This window comes from Vicugna pacos, chromosome 20 (genome assembly GCF_048564905.1).
Source record: "Vicugna pacos chromosome 20, VicPac4, whole genome shotgun sequence".
Taxonomy (NCBI): Eukaryota; Metazoa; Chordata; class Mammalia; order Artiodactyla; family Camelidae; genus Vicugna; species Vicugna pacos.
The window spans coordinates 38991125-39011328 of NC_133006.1; the positions used below are offsets into that span (position 1 = coordinate 38991125).

Here is a 20204-nt window from a genome sequence, read left to right on the forward strand (position 1 = left end):
AGGGGGGCAAATCAAGTATCTCATCTTCACTTCACTTTAATAATGCCAGGCTACTGTTAGAACTTCTGACTCATGAACCAAACATTTCATCACTGGCCAGTAGTAATACTTCCCTATCTCCCCATGGTATCAGTAGAGGCCACCTGGAGAAGTGGAATTATTCGAGAAAAAATTACATTAATTTTCTTCTTTAAAATGTTGTGAGTAAAAAAGTATGAGAGGAAAATATAATATAGACATAAATGAGGCACTCTAATATGAATCTAATATTTTAATATCAATTCTGGTCTAGGTCAGTGATTTCTACCTTTTCAGAGGTAGTACATTCTACTGACATTCCTTTTTTTTTTAGAAGTTTTATGATGTTTTAAAAATTAAATTCTATAAAATTCAATTTATTTTAACTTTTAGAAAATTATAATGCATGTAAAGAAGTAGGAAAATGTGACCCATAAACCAAAAAAAAATAAAATAAACAAAATAAGACACAGAAATGACACAGATGATAGAATAGCATAAAATGAATTTAAAACAGATGTCATAAATATGCTCTACATGTGCAAGAATATAGAGGGATCCACAACACAATAAAGAGAGAAATAAAGGATATAAAAGAGACCCAAGTGGAACCTCTAGGGATGAGAAATACAATTTCTAAAATGGAAACCATACTGGATGGGATTAACAACAGGTTTTAGACTGGAGAGAAAAATTTTATTGAACCTGAACATTCAGCAATGAAAACGATCCAGAGTAAAACACAAAAAGAAACAGAATTGAATAAAATTAACAGAGCATCAGTGATCTGTGGAACAGTATCCAGCAGGGTTACACATGTGAAAATGGAATCCCAGAAAAGACAGGGAAGTAGATAAATATTTTTGGAGAAACAATGAACAAAAAATTGCCAAATATGATTAAAACTAAAAACCAACATATCTAAGAAGTTCAATGAAATACAAGCAGAGGAAAAGTCAAAAACAATATGCCAAGGTAATAATCAACATAATCAAATTCTTGAAAGCCAGTGATAAATTCTTTTTAAAAGCAGTTAGAGAAAAAATGATGCATTACTTACAGAGGAATTACTCAAAGAATGAAAACAGAATTCTTATCAGAATTTATGCAAGTCAAAAGACAATGGAAAGATATCTTTCAAGTATTAAGAGAAAAACAGTCCAGAATTCTGTACACGTTGAAAATAATTTTCAAAAATAAAGATGAAAGAAATAATTTTTCAGACAAACAGAAGCTGAGTAAAATCATCACCAGAGTACTGCACTACAAGAAATGTTAAAGAAATTTCTCCAGGCAAGAATAAAATGAAACCACTTGGAAACTTGGATCTAAACAAAGGAATGAATAGTGGAAATGATAAATATGTGGTAAATATAAAAGAGATTTTCTTGTTTCTTTTTAAATCTCTTTAAAAGACAATTAATAGTTTAATGGGAAAAAATGAAATATGAGATTTATAATATTTAGAATAGTATGTACAAAAATAATACAAAGGACTGTAGAGTATAAGTGGAAGTACAGTGTTATAAGATTTTTAGACTATATGTAAAGTGATGTAATATATTTAAAGGTAGAATGGGTTATGTTAAAAATGTATACTGCAAACTCAAGAGCAACCCCACACACATACACACAAAATAAGGTAATAAGTCAATGTTAGTGAGAAATTGAATCGTACAAATATCTATTAATTCAAAAGAGGGCAAATAAGAGGGGGAAATGAGCAAAAATATAGACCTATCAAATAGAAAATAAACAAGAAAGAAGGCACATTTAATCTAACAGAAATAATGATCAAAATAAATATAAATGGGCTAAACATTCCACATAAAATGTAGAAATTATCAGATTAGATTTAAAAAACCAGCTCTATTTATACGATGTCTACAAGAAAGTCACTTTAATTACAGAGAAATAAATACAAAATACAAAAACAGAAGCTCAGGTTAACTTCCCTGGTTGTCAGTATCCATGTGAGTTGTCAGACACTGACTTTAGGAGGGTAACATATCCTGAGGACAACAGGAGCTTCATGTTTGGAATCCCCTCAGACACTGCCTAACACATCTCTTTTCTCAGCAAATTTAATGTATCCCTTCCCTCTAATAAATCATAAATGTAAGCATAATAGCCTTCAGTGAGTTATGTGAGTTCTAGCAATTACAAAACCTAAAGTTGATCTTGGGAACCCTCTTGACCTTGCAGTTGATGCTGGCAGTCTTGGAAAGACTTGGCAGTGCAGAAGATTGTGCTCTCCAACCTCACAATTTGACAACACCAGTTAACAACTGAGAAGAAAAGTATAGACCAATATTCTTGGTAAATATATATGCAAAAATCTTTAACAAAATGTCAGCAAATAATCTTAAATATATATGGTCAATTGATTTTCAGTAAAGGCACCAAGGCAACTCAATGAGGAGGGGAAATTTTTTTCAACATAAGGTGCTGGAATGATTGAAGCCATTTGCACAGACAAACAAATAGCTGCAACATTATCTCTCAGAAGTGAATTCAAATTGTGCCATATAATCTAATATAAAAGCTAAAGCTGCATTAGGTCTAGAACAACACATGGGAGAAAATATTTGTGAACTTAGATTAAACAAAAATTTCTTAGAATGAGAGACAAAGCATAAACCTATAAAACTGATATATTAAACTTTATCAAAATTAAAATCATCTGCTCTTTTAAACACAATGAGTTAAAAGATAAGCACAGACTGAGAGAAAATACCTACAAAACATATATTGACAGAGAGCTTATATACAGGATATTAAAAACCAATAACGACTTAACAATAAGAAGATGAAGAATCCATTTCAAAATACAGGCAAAAAAACTGGACTGACACTTCACCAAAGCAAATACATGGATGGCAAATAAGCAGGTAACAGTGCTATTAATAATTACAGGGATGCAAATCAAAACAGAATTTAATACTACCACACATACATTAAAATAGACGAAATTTAAAGTCTGACATTATTGAGGACATTGAGCATCTGGAATTCTATTCATACCACTGTGTGAATACAAAACAGTACAAATGCTTCAGAAAACAGTATGACAATTTCTAAGAAATTTAAACATACACTTACCATACATGCTAGTTATCAATTTACTGCTTCTTAATTTTTATCCTTCAGAACCTGCTCTATAATAATAGGCTACAGTCTTTAAGCATTTCTCCCTCACAGTGAGCCAATGTTAAGCTTGGTCATTAGAGGGCACTAGAGAAACACTGCAGGAACAAGGGGCTTCTCTGTTCTGGTCAGCTGTTTATTTTATTTTGTTTTGTTTATTTTTGCAGCACAGACCATTAATAGTTTTCAGTGGTGTATGTCCCAGTTGTATGCCCAGAATATGTAACCCCTTAGCAACAGCCTGGGCCAGACTAGTATCTTGCCACGGCCCTCCGGATGTGGACACAATGTTCTAAAGGCCTTGTGCTCACAACAGTAATTCCACTGCTTCTGTGCACCTGCCCCACATCTTCGGCTCACTTGTATTCCAGAACATTGCTTCCTGCTTGCCTGGCAACTAGGGACCAGCTCTGGGCACAGGAAATCAGTGAACTTCTCCACCACCCAGCACACTGCAACAGTAACGTCTCCAATGAGATCTAACTCCAGCTTTGGGCAAGGCCCTGCTCTTCCGACTATGTTATCCTGTGGATATTCTTCCTCAGTTCTAGAGCACCCTTGAGAGTTCCCTTTACAGCTATACAGTTACTCTCCCACTGCAGCTTAATGGTTCTTCATGTTATACTTCCACAGCTCAAATTACTACGATTTCTTTTCCTGATTGAGTCCTACCTCATATACAATATGACCAGTTCACCCACTCTTAAGTATTTGCCCCATGAAAGACATGAAGTTTTGATTTGGCAGTTTTTAAGATTTTGTTTCTTTCAGTTTTCAGCAATTTGACTGCATGTGGTTGTCTTTGGGCTTATCTTGCTGGAGTTTGCAAGCTTCTTGAATGTGTATATATAAGTCCTTCAGCAAATATGGACATTTTTGACCATAAAATCTTCCAACATTTTTTTTCCTACCACATCCTTTCTCCTTGCTTCCTGAACTCTAATTATATATATTTTAGACATTCTGATATTGTCTATATAATACAAATCTGCCTCCATTTTATAATGTTTCACTGCTGACAGCTTTAAAACCAAGTCCTTTCTTCCTCTTCTGCCCTACATATGACAAAGCTGATAAGAAAGCTTCCCTGGACACCAGCAAGAGATTCAGACAATTACCCTTTCTTTATTGTCATTAATCCTATTCAGATCTGCCCAAGAATCTTCCAAACAACCTTGATATACGAGTAATAAACTTTTCCATACCCTCCTGCTGTGTGTGTGGTACTATAAGTCTTGAAATATTAACCACATTTTGGGTGTATGGGGGGGGGGAGTCCATCTATTATTTCAAGATGGCTACAGCAGCCTCACGAAGTCTTGTTCATTTTTTTCTTTTTTTTTCCTTTTTGAGTTGCAGATTAAAAACTTCATATTAATCAGTTTTCAAGTAAGCTGACAAGTTTTAACTCATATGTATGTTGTTAAGATCTTTAAAGGATTATTTTTAATCCAAATATTGTGTTTTCATGTTCTAGATGTTACACTTAGTTCTTTTTCATAGTTTCTATTTGTATCTTGAGATTTACTACATTTTCATTCACTGTGAGCATATTGTCTTTTATTGTCAACATACATTTCTGTACCAAGGTAAGATATCTTTCAAAAATGATGGAGAAATAACAATCTTATCGGTATACAAATATTAAGTCATTATGTTGTACACCTGAAACTAATGTATGTGTCAATTACACATCAATTAAAAAATAACAAAATAAAATTCAGAAACATCTGGGGAAAAATATCAAAAAAAGGTAGAGAGTTTATCACGAGAAGATTTTCAATAAAGAAAAATTCCATGAATTTATGAACAGAAGGGAAATAATCTTGGGAAAAAATCTACAAGAATTCTCAATAAGCAAAAATATTAGAAAACATGTGAGAAAAATCTTTTTAAAACTGACAAAATGTAGAAATAACAATAACTTATCACTTAGCTAGAACTAAAATATTTTTCAACAATTAAATGTAATTTCAGAACTGGTGATTTAAATGAATATATTCTAAGATGCTCATATGATTCAGAATTAAAGAATAAATATTAACTAATTTTAGGCTTTGTTAAGAATGAATGTTAAAATAGGTTATATATTGAAAAACAGACATATAACAAGTAATTTCCAAATAAGTTAAGGAGAAAAAAATTGAATAACAATAAACAAAAAGAAAATTAATCAAAAAAAAGGCAAGGAAGTAGATTACAACAACAGAAATAGTAAGACATAATGAAAGCAAAAGCTGGCTTAACCAAATTTAATACATCAATAGAACAATAAATGTAAATGTATTATACCCTCCAGATCAAAGACAAAGATGGCCAAATTAGGTTAAAAATACAAAATATTATATGCTGCATAAAAAAGACATGCCTAAAACATAAGAACACAGAAAACTAGAAAGTCTAGTAATGAAAAAAAGATATATCAAGCAAATACTAGTTAAAAGAAGTCTTACATGATCATATTAACACCAAACAAAATAGACTATAAATCTAAACATATTATCAGAGATAAAAAGATTGCTAAATATTGATAAGAGGTTCAGTTCACTAGGAAGATACGAGTATAAACCTGTATAAATTCTAATAATATGGCTTCCAAATATATAAAATTAAAACTGTCAACTCCATAGTCATAGTGAGAGATTTTGAGATAATGTCTATAAAATATCTGTAAAGGTATAGAAGATATGACTGCATAATTAATAACATTAAGATAGGAACTATACGGAACTGTACTCTAAATCTGGGGAAGATACATACATTCTTTACAAGCCATCCATGAAATGTCTCTGTTATAGAATACTGTGAATCATGTGTTAAACCACAAATCTAGCCTCTACAAATTTTAAAAAATTCTTATTATACATAATGACAATGAAATTATCTTAATATTTAGTACTACAAAATGGTAACTAATGGAACAGCACATATTTGAAAATTAAAAATACTCCTCTAAATAACTTATAGGTCAAGGGAAAATTTATAGTGACACTGGAAAATATTTCAGACTCCATAATAAACATACTACAAATGAAAACTTATGGGATATAGTGATTAAAGAAGTAAACAGTGGGAAATTTGTCACATTAAATATTTCAATTATGAAAATGATAACAGAATAAGTCTAAGGAATATATGAGGTACCTGAGTAATAATACAGAAAACAAATACACTATAGAGAAGATGAACTGCCAAAATTTCAAACTAGATGAAATGGGTAGATTCCTTAAAAATGCAACTTACTGAAACTAACACAAGAAGAAAAGATAGATGAATAGTCCTATTACCATTAAGGAAATTAATCCATAACTAAAATTCTTCCCCCAAATGAAACACCAGGCCTAGATGGCTTTACATGGACCTCTACCAAACAGTCAAGGAAAAGGCAAATCTAATGTTACACAAAGAGGGAATAACCCTCACTTTATTTTATGAGACTACCATAACCTTGACAATGATAACACACACACTACACAAGATTAAAATATTAGACAATCTCACTCATGAATATTAATGCCAAATTCATTAAGTAAATATTATTAAGTCAAATTCAGCAATAAAACATGACAGTATCAGCTTTTAGGGCTGCTATAATAAAGTACCACAAACTGGACAGTCTAAGACAACAGAAATGTTTTCTCTCACAGTTCTGGAGGCTAGAGGTCGGAGACCAAAGTGCCAGCAGGCCCAGGCTTCCTGAGGGGTCTTTAAGGGAGGATCCCTCCTTGCCTCTTCCAGCTTCTGATGGACCCAGGCACTCCTTGACATGTGGCAGCAACTCCACTTTCTGCCTGCATCTTCACACAGCCATCTTCTCATTGTATCTCTCTGTCTTCACATGGCATTAACCTCTCTTATAAAGAAACCAGTCATATTGGATTAGGGCTCACTATAATGACCTCATCTTGACTTAATTATATCTACAGCACCCTATTTCCAAATAAGGTCACCAAGGGTCAAGTCTTCAACATATGATTTTAGGGGACAAAATTCAATGTATAAGAATAACCAAGTTGAGTTTATCCCAGAAGTACAAGATCAGTTTCATACCAGAAAATTGATTGTTGTAATTCATAACATCAATGGATTAATGGAGCTAAACCCTATGATTATATTAGTATCTACAAAAAAAATGATAAAATTCAACATCATTTGTGATAACTAATTACTAGGAAAAGTAAAATATCAACTGTGGATAAAAAGGAACTTTCTAAACCTAATAAAATATATTACAAAAATATAGAGATCAAACATTGTATTTGATACTAAAATGTTAAAAGCAGTCTAAAGATACTTGCTATTATCACTCATTTTGAATATTTAATGGCTATCCTAGCCAGCTTAGTAAGATGAGAAAGGAATAAGAAGACAAAAGAACTGGAAAAAAACAGAAACAAAACTTACCATGAGTTAGTTATTATTGAGTTTTTTTTCTTAAAGAAAATTCAAAAGCATCTACAGAAAATGTTCCTGTCAATAGTAGTATAAATAATTTTGGTGGATAAAAAAAAATACAAAAATTTAATTGCAAATCTTTATACCAGCAACAATCAAAAACTAATTTTTAAAATATGTACAATAAAATAAATTGTACAAGAAACAAAAATAAGTACAATTTATAAATAGACAAATAGACAGGGGCAGAATAGAAAGTCTAGAAACAAATCTATGCAAAGTGGATTATAATGATTTATAACAGATCTGGAATTTCCTATCAGTGGGGGAAGGATGAGCTACTCAAAAAGGTGCTGACTATTTAGTTACTCCTATCAAAAAGTGTTATTACATTTCCTTCACCATCTCTCTCTTTCTCTCTCTCTCTCTCTCTCACACATACACACACACACACAAATTACTCACTGACTGAAAATCAACACGAGAGACAAAAGCATAGAACTTTTAAAAGATAATATAAGAAAGTATATTTATAACCTATAGTAGGAAGCATTTCTTAAACAAGACACAAAAAGTACAATCTACAAGGAAAAATATTGATAAACTCAGCTACATTAGAATTGAAGATGTCTGATGACTAAAAGCTACCATAGAGTGAAAAGGTAAGCTCCAAGCTAGGAGAAGATACTTGTAACACACATAACTGAAAAAGAACTTGTATTAAGAATATACAAAGAATTTCTATGAGTCAAAGGGAAAAAGGCAAACAACATAATGTAAAAAGATTTGGACAGACACTTTACAGAAGTAAAATACAATAGCATATACGTATGTTTATATACATATATATGTTCATTAGTAATCAGAGAAATAAAACTTAGTCACAGTGTAATATTGTTTCATACCCATGAATAGAAAAACGTGTAAATTCAGACAATACAGCATAGGCAGAATGTAGAACAACAAAAACTCCCACATACTGCTGACAGGCAAATAAGTTGGTACAACCACTTTGGAAAACAGCTTGATCTAACCTAAAAATTTGAACATGTGCCTACCCTGTGATTCAGCAACAATGCTAATTAGTATACAGTTCAGAGAAACTCTTGCATATGCACACCAGAATGTATGTACAAGCATCGTCAGAGCAGCATTGCTCATAATTGCAAAACTTGAAGTAGGTATAATATCAGTCAACAATAGAATGGAAAAATAATTCGTTATACTGGCATACCTTGGAGATACTGTGGGATCGGTTCCAGACCACAGCAATAAGGCAAATGTCACAATAAAGTGTCACATGAGTTTTTTTGTTTCCCAGTGCATATTAAAGTTATGCTTACATTATACTGTAGTCCTGGAGTGTGCAATAGCATCATGCCAAAAATATATATATATACATACTTTAATTTTAAAATCTTATTGCTAAAAAATGCTAACCATCATCAGATCCTCCAGCAGGTTGTAATCTTTTTGCAATAGCAGCACCAAAGATCACTGATCACCATAACAAATACAATAATAATTTTAAAAAGTTTGGAATAGTGTGAGAATTACCAAAATGTGACACAGAGACACGAAGTGTGGAAAAATGATGCCAATAGACTTGCTCGATAGAGTGTTGCCACAGATCTTTCATTTATAAAAAACACAACTTCTGGGAAGCATGATAAAGCAAATTGCAACAAAATAAGTATGCCTGTATTCATACAATGGAATATTATACAGCAGTGAAAAGAAATTAACTACAGCTACTTACATCAACACAGATGAATTTTAAAAATATAACATTGAACAAAATAAACAAGTTAGAAAAAAATTATATACAATTTGTTTTCATTATAGAATTGTCACAAACAGGTAAAAACAACAATATAATATTGATGTAGATAGAAAACAAAAAGAAAAGCAAGGGAAAGATGAACACCAAAACTTTGATCCTGTTACTACTTGGAAGAAAGAAGAGGTTGGGAGGAGAATGAAATCAATGAGGATCAAAATGACAAGAATATCAGAGCAATATTTTATTTCTTGACCTGGAAAATAGATTCATGATGGCTCTTTTTAATTTTTATTCTTTACATCTGACATAAATTTTTATGTATTCTTTTGTGCACATACTAAATTTCACAATAAAAAATTTTAAGCAAAAAGTAAGTCACCAAGAACAGAAAACACATTTTGCATCAGAAAAAGGAAATGACTGTCATCCAATCAGACATTAAAAATTGCATAAAAATTATAGCAATTTAAACAGTAGGAATAGGGCAGGAACAGATAAACCAAAGGAATGGTACAGATTACCTAGGAATAAAACAGAGCCTAGAAACCATCTTGGACATGGGTAGAAACTTGTCATATGATGGAGGGGCACTGTAAGTCCCTGGGGAAAGGATTCAATAATGAGAGATGAGCAATAGACAAAAAGAGTCATCAGTTCTTACCCTGAAAACCTTGTGTCTTATCCTGCAGAAATGGGAGAGGGAGGTTGGTCAAGTGCCCCAGGGATGGACTGGGTGGCCTCATTCCAATGCCCCCTCAGATACATTAGAAGTAAGGGTCTGGGCGGGTGTCCTCACCTCTCTATAACTAACCTCACCCATCAGTAAAATGGGGATGATACAATGATAGCACTTGTCTCTCAGCCTTGTGAAGATTAAGTAAAATAATCCATTTCAAGTGCTTAAAGAAGTGCCAGCTCTTGCATGAAAGCTGAATAAATGGCTAGCTTCCAAAATTATTCAACTTCAAGTTTCTGAAATTAAAGCCTTGGTGTGATGAGAGAGGAAACCAGGGTTTTAAAAATCATTATTTGTTACTTTTCTATTTCAATCAACAGACTTTAAATTCGAATAGCTTTAGAGCAGCAATTATGCCAATTCAAGTCCATATACCCAGTACTTGACATAGAACTTGCCATGAAATGAATGCTTAATAAGTATATATTGTGTTTCACTGACTTGAATTAAGAAGGGAAGGGGAAATAGCATTGTTATAAAACAGGAGTCAGTGTGGGTGCTGGAAAATGCCACAGCTTTTCACAACTATGTGGAGAAAAATAAAGCAGTGTTTTAAAGGCCAAATTTAATGGATTCCCAAGGTTATGCTACTGTGAAATTGTACCACTGTGAAACAGGAATTAGAATCAGTCAATCCAAAATGTAAAATACCATGGAAGATAAGGTAATAAAACATAGTATACTTTAAATGAACAGTCTAATTAGCCAAACACCAGGGAGAGCTTAAATCAGAATGTAACTTTATATGAGCAGAACAAGGAGCAACTATTAATACCGATGAGTAAAAAGGACCCTCCCCCCCAAAAAAGAAAGAGTACAGCTATTATGTGGTGATACGTCATCTCATAAGAAACCTAATCACTAAAGAAATAATCTAATGCAACAATATAATTTTTGTTAGATACTTAAATATATAATCCATAATTAATCCACAGTTAAAATAATCAAATCAGTAGAAATCAAACCAATTTAAAAACTGTATATTGTCCATCTTCAAAGAAGACTATCTGTGCCAAATTAGCAAGTGGTATAACAGAATAAGGTTTAGGGCTGCTTGATTCTATAATATATTAGTATACACTGATTTGAGGTTTCATCAAAATAAAATAGAGATTTCAGAAATATATGACTTAATTGGTATTATTGTTACGAAAATATGTAAGAAAATATATTTAATTTTGAAATCTACATCAGGAACACTGTCAGGTGACATTAAGAAAGTTTCATTATTTTTCATTTTGACAATATGATATAAATATACTATATATAAAAATTTTTGGCTGAATTTTCAAATTACTTTGCCCTCTTTTAGAAGTACATAGCCAAGAGGTTTAAATGTTAGGAGAATTATAATGAAATACTTCTTTATCCTCCAAAACAGTATATTTTCAATTTCATGACCAAAAAGTGAATCTAAAAAGCTCCAATCCTTTATGCATATTCATTACCACTTCAGAAGTGACTGACTGTGTATCAAAACTGTATCTCCAACTTACTACATTTCACCATCTGGTTTAACCTTATCAGTAAAACCCTAGAAAACAAACTTCACACATTAGAATTTCACCCAATTTGCAGAGTCACCCTGATCATAAAGAGTTGCCCAAAACTTTGATAAATTATTATGGAGACCAGACGTGAGCAACATTAACTGAACATGACCAAATTCAACCTGGAACTGCACCTGTAGCAAACCCTGAAGTGTAATGCTGCTGGTGGTGGTATATGAACAGAACAGAAATGCTGTCTATTCAGCTTGTGTTTGCCCAAACAGCATAATGTATCCAGATGCAAGGACATTTACAATTTTGAGTTTTTAACAATAATTATGCTTGATCCACAAGGACATCCCTATGTTCTGTAACAACTTTCATATACTTCTCCAGTGTTTCTGAACCAAATCCGATCTGATGCAAAATTTTTCATGACCCTAGAATTACAACAAAACTACTGCCCCATAAGTAACAGAAAAAACTCATGGAAATTGTACAAATGAATTTAGATTTAGGGGAAGAACCCAAAGGACTATGGAAACTGCAATCACAGGAAACATACAATTTAGACTGAGAATTTATAAAATGATCCCAGAAGATTTTACTGGAATTAAACGGAAGACACTGCCTACCATCCCTATACTCTTTTCATCTTTGCCTGTACTCAGTGCAGGAAAGAAGTAATTTTACAAGTGAAAGGTGGCACAAGGAAATTATCTGTGATCCAAGATATTCTGAGGATAAAACACAAAGAAGGCAAAGCGTAAATGTGATAACAAATACTCATGTTGTTTACTTTGGAGAATGTGATTATCGAGGCTGTGTTTTTGACTTGGGGTAGTCCAGAAACTGCCTTATCATTTCCCTGCATACAATATGAAATTAAGTTTGGTATTTTGCCTACAAGAGTATTCCATGTCACTCCTATCACAGCTTTGCCCTTCATTCCCACAGAATGCCAAGAACTTCCAAAATGCATTACCATGCAAATGTCTTGGGTGACTTTACCACACATTTATATTGCAAGGTAATCAATAAATTATTATTTCAATATTTATTGGAATCTCAGAATAAGAAAGAAGATAGATTACACAAATTCATCTTCTGTGATTAATGGATGTTCCAGCAGAAGGCATACACTGATGGAGTAGGTCAGTATGCAGACTATATTACTGAATATTTCAACCCGGGTTGTAAATATAGTATCTGTTTCTCTTAGGGACTGTCACACTGAGTGCAGTATAAAAGGCAATAAATTTCAACAGATTAATTAACTCTTTGGTTACTGGGGCTGTGTGTCACCTATCCTGGCACCTAATAAAAATTCCTTTAATGCCAAGACATAAAGAAGGGCCTCTTTGGAAATGAGTTATTAACAGCATTTCGTGAATAGATGGAGGAATTGTAGCCGAGCCATTTAAGTGTCATAAAGTGCGGCAAAGGCTGCTGGAGGCCTCGGAGGGACGCCAGGCAATACCGTAACAATCAAATCTGAGACGGAAGAGGGATTGAGCTGTCCACTCAGAATTTTTATACTGTCAACGAGCAGCGAGGAAATAATGTGATCAAGAAGTGAATTAACCTTGTGTGTGAAAGAAAGGGGATGATCTGATGGAAAAGGCAGTAAAGTAAAAATCACTCCACAATGCCCGCATTGCAGGCGAGTCTTGAGGGGCTCCTAATGTCTGCAGGCTGTCAGAGAGCGGATCCAGACCTCTAAGTACCATAACCCCATTGCCTGCATTAGCCTGTAATTGGAATACATTTATTCATGCTTTTTCAGTTCTTCAGGGTCTCCGTGTTGTATATCCACTGAGCATTAATTCCTGTAACTGTTCTGTCTTTGCAGACTCCTGCGAGCAGCTGGGCAGTCTTAGGTGTGAATTAGCATCTGGTGAGGAAGGAAGAAAGTGCGGTGCAAGTAGTACCAGATTTGAATCCATCTCCCATTTCGAACTATATTGTTTAATTTAGCACCCTGACTGCCTCCCCTCAAATATTCTCTGGATGCTTTCTGATGAATGTCTAGTGATCAAGTTTTTTTGAACTTTTATATTCCAAGGCAAGAGTTCCAACAAGAAGAAAATAATAAATGGCTAAGACTAACCAATCGATTTAAGGAGGCTCGGATAACTATCTTTCAAAATGTAAATTTCACTTTCTTACTTGAGGCTGCATCTCAATATATGGCACTTTTCTACACATTACTTCAAAATCATGTAAAAATAATAAAATTTAAATCCATAATTTTTCCCAAAGACAGCATCTTTAGCTTAAATCACTTAGTAGAACTAAATCCAGCAAATACTAGCAAGTAGGTACCTGGCACACAGATCATCTACCATGTAGGAGTCACCGCTCTAAACATTTTATGTTCATTAACTCAGGTGACCTTGATGACAATCCTAATTTTATTACCATACCCACTTTATAACAGTTAGGGAAGTGGTGCACAGAAAGGTTAAGTGGATTCCTCAACGTCACACAGCTGATTTGAAACCCCAACGATCTTGTTTCTAGGAGTATGGATTCTTAGCTACTTTGCAAAATTGTCTCACCAAAGAATAGTTAATGGATCCAACATACTGCTTAAATTACTCTCCCCAAACAATGGGGGTATTCTATTTGTACTCTAATGATTAATTTTGTAACTGCATAGGAATGTGCATAAATGTGTGTGTATTGTCCTCGGGGATTTTACACTTTCAGCTGTCCCTCATTTCTCCCGCATTATCAGTCATTCTCTTTTCCTCTAAGAGAAAGTTTCCATTAGCATATAGATGCTCTCTGGTGTCTTCTGACTCAAGCCTCCATCTTCTGGATCCTGCATCTTCTTATAACTATCTTCATCCCCTCAATGCCAAACTCCTCCAAGGAGTTGAATACGCGTGTTGTCTACTTGCTCACGCTCCATGAATCCTTCAACCTCTTATGAATCTGCCTCCTTTCTCAGCATCCTGTGCTACATCCAAAGGTCACTTTTATGTCTTCATCTTGTTCAATCTTTTGGCAAACAGGACATAACTAACCACTTCGCCCTTCTTGGGAAACACTGCCTTTGCAGCGCCCAAGACACCATCCTCTGCCTGCCCACCTACAACCTATTTACCCGGGTTTCCCTTCACTGGCCCCTCTTGTCCCCAGATCTGAGATGCTGGAGTTCTTCACACGTGGCTGTGGGCCTCCTCTGCCACCTATCACCTACTCCCCTGTTGTCAAGTCATCTACTACATGGATTCAAATACCATCTTTTTGTTGATTATGCTTACATTTTTATCTCTTTTCACTCCAAATGTAAAAATCCAACTGCTCCCTGATGACTTAATGTATATGTCTTATAGAATCTCAGATTTAACATATACAAAATGGAACTCTTGATTTCCCCACACAACTGAAAAAAACAAAAAACACAAAAACCCACCACCTTCCAGCTAGTTGCTTAAGCCAGAAGCCTAGGTGTCATCCAGAGCCCCTGCTTTCTCCCTCTCATTTACCAGATACACGTTTAAGTGGGGTCTTTTCTTTTGTTCTTTTGTTTTCTTTTTGTTCAGGCCACCAACTGTGAGGGAAAGATCTTCCTTATCTACAAAAACACACACAGGAGGAAATGCCTCTCTTGCCCAGGGTATGCCTGATATTACTGCTACGGAGGCTCTGTGAGGAGACGACACCGACCTGGTAAGGATGGCAGTGCAGAGTGGCGAGCTCCTGGGTATGTGATTGTGCCAAGAACTGACCAGTCCTGGAGTGGCCCTACCTCTGGGCTTCTTAGTAAGGGCTACAAGAAATTCCTCATTGTTAAGGTGCTTTTAATTGAGTCTAATGTTATTTGAAGCCAAAAGCAATCTGACTGACACATCCCTTCTCTATTAGTTACCTGCATAGCAAATTCTCTCAAAACTCAGTGGTTCAGAGCAACAATAAACGTGGTCTGCCTCTGTGGGTCACGAACTCAGAAGTGGCTTAGCTGATTGGTCCTGGTCTGCGGTCTCTTATGAGGTTTTAGACATGATGTGGACTGGGGCTGGGTCAACTGAAGGCATGATGGGGGCAGGTGGATCCACCTCCAAAAATGGTTGACTCGCAGGGTCATTCACATGCACCACCCGGTGCTTGCTGCTGGCGGGGCCCCAGTTCCTCCCACATGGGATTCTCCGCAGGCTTGGAGTCACATCATGGCAGCCAACTTCTCTCAGAATGACTGATCCAAGAGGGAGCGAACCCAGTGGAAGCTATTTCTTTTTTATGACCACACCTAAGAAATTACATAGCATCCCTTCTGCCACATCCTATTTATTGGAAGAGGATCAGAAGTCTAGCCCAGATTTAAGGTGGGGAAATTAGTCTCCATCTTAGGAAATGATATGCAGACATCTTTTAGAACCACGTGGTCCATGCCTTTTCTCGCTGCATCCTAGCCCCCTTCTTTAGACACTTCCTCAGACTGGCCTTCCCCAAACACCCTTTTGAAGTTACTTCTCTCATTCCGTAGTTTCTCTCTTGGCCCCTTGTCTGTTTCCCTCATTACATTTTTCACACTTAATAATTATTTGACTTTATTTCACTTACTGTTTTTCTTTTGTTGGTCTGTATTCATCCACTGGAAGTACGTTTCACCTTTTGTCTGGTTTATTGTTGCATTCCTGGTGTCTAACACAGTGTCTGTCAGTTGTAGGCACTCAAGAAATTGTGAGTGAATGAAGGAGAAAAACTTGGACATGCATTCACAAAATTTTTTGAATGGTGGTGTTAGCACAACCATTCTGAGGAAGAGATCTAAGACGATGAGGAGCTCAGGAAGTATAATATGCAACAAGACATTACGGCTATATTTTGAATATTCAAAGGGATATCGTTGGGAGGAATTTAAATTTCTTCTTTACGATTCATGGAGCAGAATTAGAATGATTGGGTAGAAATTATGGGAAAATGGAGTTAATTCAATAAAAGGGAAATCTTTCTAATGATTAGAGTTATCTTAAAAAGTGAAACCCATTGATCTATAAGATCTTCCTGTCATTCAAACATATGCTATAAGACCACATGCCTTCAGCATCAGAGAAGAAATTCAGGTACTGGTGATGGACTGGACCAGATGACTCTAAGCTCCCTTTGTACATTCCAGGACTCTATAAGCCTTAACTAAATTTATACATTAAAAGCTTTCCTACTAAAATTTTTTGTGAGAAGTAATAATAAAATAATCATCCATAAGAAAAGATTTCTCTGTACATTCATACTTTTGGGGATCTTGATCATGCAGAAAATAATTTTTTTTAATGTTTGTTTTTATGACTGCAAAAAGAGTATGTTTATTTTAACAATCTAAGTTCTGTCATATATTGATGAAATACTGACCTCAGAGTAAAAGAGATTTTAATTGAATGTTTCACTATGAGGCATATTTTCTAATACCTTCTATTTCCGGAAATAATAAACTACATTAGCTATAGTTTTCACTTCTGCATTTAATTAATCTTCTAAATACCACATAAAGAAAAAAATATTCTCTAGAAAATAACAGAAATGGCTTTCAAAATGTGAATGGATAAACAAACTGTGGTACATTCATACACTAAAAGATGACTCGGCAATAAAAAGAAACGAGCCATCAAGCCAAGGAAAGACATGCAGGAACCTTAAATGCTTATTGCTAAACAAAACAAGTCAATCTGAAAAGGTTACATACTGTATGATTCCAACTATGTGACTTCTGGAAAAAGCAGAACAATGAAGACAGTAGAAGATGAGTGGCTGCCAGGGGCTCATGGTGAAGAGAGGGAGGGATGAATAGGTGGAGCACAGGGTATTTTTAGGGCAATGAAACTACTCTGTATGTGACTTTAAATGGTGGATACAGGACATATCATTACACGTTTGTCCAGACACCAAGAGTGGAATCTGAATGCAAACTATGGACTTTAGTTAGTGATAATGTATCCATATTGGCTCATCAATTGTAATAAATATTCCACTCTAATACAGGATGTTCATAACAGGGAAACTGGTGAGGGTGGGGTATATGGGAACTCTTTGTACATCTGCAAAAGTGAGTAATAGGAGATTATGATAATTTGGTATAAACCATATGGCATTAAGTATTAAGGTATCTAAAGACAGAGAATGGGGAAGAAAGAAAGACAATAACGAGGTGTAAAAAAGTTAGGTCCAAAATCTGAAGGATATTAGAATTGAAGAAAAACTGGAGAAGAGGACACAATGCAGGCTACTGAAACAAAACCACTGACAGTTCAAAAGGGGAAACACTATTAGGGAGTGTACTCCCACTAATAATGAACATTACAGATATTCATGTAGAGCAGTGAAGAAGTCGGTCTTGGCTGAGCTGATGAGTTATTGATACATTCAAGAAATATTTGTTTGGGTAAAACACTGTGATAGGATGATCAAGAATTTCCAGCCATATTAGACCTCAACCCTGCTCTTAAGAAGCTAGCTGGAAACTCAGAATTATATGATTTCATAAAATTAAAAAACTACATCAGAACTAGTCAGCGCCAGAGAAGGCTTTCTTGTTCAACCACTCACTATACATGCACCGAGATTGAAGACACAATAAAGTGTTCTTAATGGGGAAAATTGTGTCCAAACACACTGTTTTATTTAACACAGAAATAGTGCTGTTTAGTTCTAAAGTGGTTCTTACATTTTTCTATTATTTTTAGGACAAAGAAAATTCCTTTTATTTCTATTACACTTAACTGTTGGTATAGAAGAGTTCTGTACCAATTCACCTCTGCCTACAAGGATGAGCTGCTGTTGAAAATGCTCGTCTCTTGGTACTGCTCCTTCTGTTGGGAATTGCATGACATAGAAGGAGCAGTTTTTGCCATTAAGCAGCCCCAAGGCTTGGCCTTGTCAGGTGCACTGGTCTGGAAGAGAGCATGTCAGGGCTGGAACCCTAAATGGTTATCAAGGTCACTTTTATAGTACAAGGATCCCTTGCATAAAAACATCCCAGAAAAAGGCCATTCTAGTCTCTGCTGTGCACTTCATGAGACGGCCCATTTCACTGTGGGAAGTTCCTCTGCTTAAAGTCACGGGAACAGGAAATGCTGTAAATATGTCTCAGTCTAGTTCTAGTTCTGCAGTCCAGAGCCACAAAAATCTAATTACTGTTTATATAAGAGACATCTAATTATTTGAGGACAATAACCGAGTGCTCTTTTATTTCAGTGATTCTTAATTATGTCATGGTTTCCACACCCTTGAATAACAAGTCCCTCTGTTCTGCATGAAAACTTTTATTTGAAGTCTGAAGTTTAAACTTACACTTTGCTGCAAACACTTGTCCTTTGCTTCCCTCCCCCATAATCAATGTGAAAGGAACACCTGATCATACTGAACATGTCATGATTTAATGCATGATGATTGACTAGACCAAAAATTATACATGATATAAATATACATGAATAAAATATAAATGTAGCAATAATATCTATGACTAAAATATAAATATACATGGACAGACAAATGAAAAAAGAAGTCTTGTGTTTTATATAACCTGAGCCCCTGTTTTGGTAGAATCCAGTTTTTTTCCACCATTTCAACTTAAGAAATCTCTAAGATGTATCAATAGATGAGAAAAGCCAGATGCAGAAAATTATGTATTATACGGCCATCTAAGGTTTTTAAAGAGGAAAAAATAGATTCATGTGTGTATACGTCTTATGTGTGTTAACATTACTGGAAATATATTCCAATACTGGTAACATTGGCTGTCTTAGGAGAGGGGAACTAAGTAAATGAGACCAAGGTATGTGACCAACTCTTCATTACCTATGCATCTGCAACTTTTGAATTTTTAACTATGTCGATGTGTTTCATGATCATAAACAACATTAAAACTTAAAGAAGACAACAAAATTTAAAATATACAAATATTTAAATTAAAAATCCCAGAAATACCAGAATAAAGCATGTCTGGGGTATCTTCTCTGACCAGTAGTCTAGAGCATAGCCTATTAATTAAGTACAAAAGAAAAGGAAATAATTTGAGTTGAGTTCAACCCTCAAATTGCTGACTTTCTTCCAAGGTTCAGATCCAGATGAAAACCCAACCCTACATGTACATGAAAGTGCAGGACTAAAGCAATTCTTTTGGTTGAGTCTCAAAATCACATTTCCATATTAAATGTCATTACCTTTAAATCTGCATGCCTTCAGATATTTCAACCATCCAGAATTATATTGTGCATGCATGTTCTGGTTGGAGCTCTCAATAAAATTTCAGAGTATAGCACTGCTACCCATTTTAGCAGTGTCACTAACTAATGTGTTCAATGATCTGATGAGATTAATAATTAGAAATACATCCTTTAAAGTATGACAAAATAATCTTCAGATTGTACTGTTTCATGAAACAGCCATAAAAAAAATTATTCTATTGTTGAGGTTCATAATGTGACTGAATGACTATAAAATATTCAAATTACTGTCAGTAAGTCACAAACCAATGAATAACACACCTCAGATGTCCACAGCAAACCCAGGCAACCTAGGGCTTCATAATCTGGAATAATCCCCCTGATAGCTTTGGGAATGATTCACCCAACTAATTTTATTACAGACCAATTATATTATTAAATAACTGTACCAACTATCAAGTTAT

At 34.7% G+C, this 20204-nt stretch overlaps 1 long non-coding RNA gene across 1 annotated transcript in view; it reads left to right on the plus strand.

Moving 5' to 3' along the window:
- LOC140687816 (uncharacterized) overlaps window positions 1-20204 on the plus strand; it is a 34556-nt gene that overhangs the window by 12483 nt on the left and 1869 nt on the right. Inside the window, exon 3 of the long non-coding RNA XR_012062424.1 lies at window positions 15124-15250. This is a non-coding gene — a long non-coding RNA (uncharacterized lncRNA). The remainder of the gene's footprint in view (window positions 1-15123; window positions 15251-20204) is intronic.